General features: G+C 44.3%; 1 long non-coding RNA gene across 1 annotated transcript; it reads left to right on the forward strand.

Moving 5' to 3' along the window:
• Positions 1-1569: 1569 nt before the first annotated feature.
• Positions 1570-4241, forward strand: LOC119087782. The gene is made up of 2 exons (XR_005091263.1): positions 1570-1801; positions 3719-4241. It is a non-coding gene; the product is annotated as an uncharacterized LOC119087782 (long non-coding RNA).
• The last annotated feature ends 528 nt before the right edge of the window (positions 4242-4769 follow it).

Genomic DNA, 4769 nt, shown 5'->3' on the forward strand with positions numbered 1-4769 from the left:
GCAAGGATAAGCATGGGTGACTTTAGGCAGACAGAAACTTCTTCGTCAGGATTATCTTCTTTGTCAGGATTAAGTGTGGTCTGAGGGCACAGCAATCACCTTTGCCAGACTCCTGTTCTGAATATTCCTAAGGTACTGCTTCTCATCCATGGGCTTTTCTCAAGGTTCTGCTGAAACTGTGAGACTATGCTTCTATGTATATTTAACTATCAAAACTGTGTTTCTTTTCACATACTGACTTGGTGGCTTGACAGTCTAAGAGTCACACTCCTGAGGCAAGGATCATCCAGAGAAATCAGGCAAGTTCCCTCAGAGCACAAGGCAGCTGAGCCCCCTTTCCCTCTGTGCCCTGGACAGTCCAGCTCAAGCCCTTTTGGCCTGTTCTCAGTAAGGAAGTGATTTTGCAGTTGGGTTGGACTTGGTTGTAAATTCCTTTAATATTCCAAACACTAATTTGCTCATGGAAGAGCGAAGTGATTGGTCTAGGTGGGGGTGGGGCGGGGCGGAGCGGGAGAGTTGGGGAGACAGTGTGAGCAAGAAGCTGTACAGAGATTTGCTGTACTGAAGAGGCAGCTGCCACCCGGATGAGGAAGAGCCCTCCCCAAAGGCTCACCATGTTGGCGTTCTGACCTCCAGCCTCCGGGATTTTTGAGAAATATGCTCTTTCCTGACAAAGCAACCAGTTTACAGCATTTAGTTTTAGCAACCTGAGCTGGCTGAGATACCAGATAAGAGCAGTTCTACTCCTGTGTTTGTGGTCACATAAAAACTTATCTGGGATGTTTGTAGCAACTTTATTCGTTATAATTCGAAAGTAGAAGCAACCTGAATGTCTACGAGCTGGTGGGGGGACAGATCACCTGTTGTATCCTGTAGAACGGAAATGCATTCAGTGATACAAAGAAGTGGATGAAGTTCTTCTTGTTGTTATTGTTTGTTTGTTTGTTTGTTTGTTTTTTTGAGACAAGATTTCACTGTGTAGCCCTGACTGTCCTGGAACTCACTCTGTAACCAAGGTGTAGATCCACCTGCCTCTGCCTCCCTAGTGCTGGGATTAAAGGTGTGCACCAACATGTCCAGCTGTGAATGAAGTTCTAATTTATACTACCACATGGATGAACCTTGAGAATCTTATGCCATGCAAAGAAAGCCAGTCACAAAAGACTACATATTATATGAGATGCTTGCAGTAGGCAAATATTCAGATTAGGTTGTTTTTTGCATAGGGCTGGGGCATCTGAGTTAATACTGCCGGGGCTGCAGGGTGTCTTTCTGTTTTAAAAATGTTCTAAAATCCATGGTGGTGATGGTTGTGTAACTTTGTAAACATGCTAAAAGCTGACGATTGTTTTTTGTTGTTTTTTTGTGCTACTAGAGATCGGGCCGTTGTGCATGTTGATCAGGAACTCCCACTGAATGAGTGGACTTTGCAATGTTTAAATCATGTCTGAATAAAGCTGCTACAAAGACAAAAAACAAAAACAAACAAACAAAAAACAAACAAACAAACAAAAACCTGACAGACGGGAATGTGTGCAGGTTTGAATGAGAAATGTCTCCCCACAGGCTTGACGTGTGAACACTTGGTCCCCAGCTGGTGCCTTAGTCGTGGTGTTTTACCACTGCAACAGAAAGGAGTTAATACAGGTGCAGAGGGATGCACCTAGCAGCGTCAGTCAGCAGAGTTGTTCAGCTCCAACAGGCACGTCTTCACGTCGGGGCTGAGGAGGTGGCTGAACGGTAAGCGTGCATGCCGCACAAGCACGAAGACTCCAATCCCGTTCCTAGGAACGATGTAAAGGTAAGGCACGGCTAACTTCCGTGCTGGGGGTGGATGGTGTGGGGGCAGGAAGGTCCCCGGGGCTTCCTGAATTCCAGCCTAGATGAAACAGCAAGAGCAGGGTTAAGAGAGAGACTGGCCTCAAGGAAATAAGGCGGAGAGGGATAAAGCAGGGCCCCCAGTGTCCTCCTTGGCCTCTGCATGAATGTGTATGGATGTGTGCACCTGGAAATGGATGGTCATACACACACCCAAATAAAAGCCAGCATGCGCATCTAGCAATGGTCTTCACCTTGTCTTTTTGCATGCCACACACTCCAGCTTGGACAATAATTTTTAAAAATAGCCAGTTATTTAATAAAATATAGAACTAGGCATGGTGGCGCACACCTTTAATCCCAGCACTCAGGAGGCAAAGACAAGCAGATCTCTGTAGGTTCAAGGCCAGCATGGTCTGCATAGCAAGTTCAGGACATCTAGGAATACAAAGAGAGACTGTGTGTGTGTGTGTGTGTGTGTGTGTGTGTGTGTGTGTGTGTGTATTCTCTAAAGCCTAATTTCCAATGGTGGTGGGGACAGTTGGAGGAGAGTGAAATAATTTCTTCTGCTCAGGTCCCATGCTAGACTCTAGGCCATTGTTTGTGTTAAAACAGGCTGTTAGATCAAAGAGAACTCATCATACGAAGCAATTTCAGTAAGAACAAAATTAATTCTATCATTATTGTGCATCTGATTCATTTAAAAATGTAGTTTTGAGGGCCTAGAAAGATGACTCAGTGGTTAAGATCACTGGCTGCTCTCCCAGAAGATCGACAGGGTGTTCGAGTCCCAGAATCCACATGGTGCCTCACAGCTGTCTTTAACTCCAGACCCAGGGGATCTCATACCCTCTCTCTGACCTCTGTGGGCACCACACACACAATACACAGACATACATGCAGGCAAAACACACGCATACACATAAAATTAAAATAAAATTTAAAAACAAAGTAATTTTCCACTTCCAGATTACAATCTTGTATGTGTATTAGTCATTGTTATTGTCTTCTTCCATATTCCTGATAGAGTGATATTAATAACCAACAGTCAATTAATTAGATGACAAAGTAATAAAATGGGAAGTTTATTTGTATTAATTACCAAAAGGAAGTCATTTACTTTCTCATTCTAAGTCAATGGAATTTCTTTGGCTTGAAGATTTCTGCTCTTGTCACTCATAAGTAGAGGGTGGTGCTATTGTTAATGACTAGAATGAAACCTAATAAAGATGGAGATTTTAAAATTATTTCTTCTTTAAGAAATTAAAAATTTTTAGCCACTTGGAGAGATACTGACTGGGAGAGAGTACAGATGTGATTTGACTCAAAAATGCTCAACAACCCTCAGTACATTGCCCAGGCTGGCAAGAATTAGTTTGCTTGCTTTTTAAGTAAGAAGTATAATTCTTTCGTGTGTGTGTGTGTGTGTGTGTGTGTGTGTGTGTGTGTGTGTGTGTGTGTAGACACACACATGTATGTGCATGTGGGTATGTGTTCTTTTGGGTGCATGCATATGCAAATATGTGGAAATCAGAGGTCAGCCTTGGGTGGTGTTCCTCAGGAAACTGTTCACCTTGTTTTAGAGACAGCATCTTCCACTGGGCTCTGGAGCTGGCTGATTAGGCTAACATAGCTGTCCGGCAAGCTCCAGGGACCTCTTGTCTCCACCCCACCTCCCAACCTCCAGTGGTGGGACTACAGCTGTGTCTTTTTACTTGAGTACCAGGAATCAAATTCAGCTCCTCATACTGGTGTGGCAAGCATTTTACTGGTCAAACCATTTCCCTGACCCCTAAAGAACATAATTCTTGATCTGCACTCCTAGATCTGCCTGCTAATGCTTGCCCTGTCCTAAGACACACCTATTTAGTGATCTATAATTTGTTCTTTTCCTAAACAGGGACAGTCTTAGACAACAAGATTGGCTTTTCTGGGAATGTGACCAAGAAACAGAGGCTGGCAGTGAATGGTGGAACTGAGGATCAAGGATGGCTGCCTTGTTGGAGCATGAAAAGAGATGGTAGGGGAAATGGCCAGAAAAGAAAGATTAAAAAGCTGTGCTGGCTTGTACTTAGGTCAACTTGCCACAGGCTAGTCATCTGAGAAGTAAGTACCTCAGTTGAGAAAATGTCCCTACCAGATTGGCCTGTGGGCAACCTGTGGTGTGTTTTCTTGATTGATGCTTGCTGTGGGTGGGCCCAGTTTACTGTGGGTGGTGCCATCCCTGGCCTGCTGGTCCTGGATGCTGTAGGAAAACAAGCTGAACAAGCCATGAGGAGAAAGCCAATACGCAGCACTTCTCTATGACTTCTGCTTCAAGTCCTGTCTCCAGGTTCTTGCCCTGCTTGAGTTCCTGTCCTGCCTTCCTTGATAATAGACTGTCACCTGGACATATAAGATGAAATAAACCCTGTCCTCCTCAAGTTGCTTTTGCTCGTGGTATTTTATTACAGCAATAGAAACCCTGACTAGGACAGAAGTCCACAGAGCAACACAGGTCATTGGAGGCCATATGCTTTGCCAAGAGAGAGCATACTTGAGCCTCAGCTTTCCTGGTCCTGTTCACTTGAAGCAGGGGTAGAGTTTGGCTGTTGATGTGTTCATTGAAGGCTCTGAATGTTTACACTGAAGTCACTTTTACTCTCTTTGATCAAATTTGAATGTGTTTCTTACAAAAAAAAAAATTAGAGAAAGGCTACAAAATGCCATCTCCTGGGCAAGACACAATCACTGCAATCATGAACTCACAGTGGCTGCAGATGCCTGCCCTGGGCCTGCATGAGAATGGGCTCGTCACCCAGAAGGACAAACACTGTATGTACTCACTCTTAAATGGATATTAGATACAAAGCCAGGGATAACCAGGCTACAATCCACAACCCCAGAGAGGCTAGGTAAAAAAGAAGACCCCAATAGGGACACACATGGAGGCCCCAGGAAGGGAAAATCAT

Source organism: Peromyscus leucopus, chromosome 4, assembly GCF_004664715.2.
Source record: "Peromyscus leucopus breed LL Stock chromosome 4, UCI_PerLeu_2.1, whole genome shotgun sequence".
Lineage (NCBI taxonomy): Eukaryota > Metazoa > Chordata > Mammalia > Rodentia > Cricetidae > Peromyscus > Peromyscus leucopus.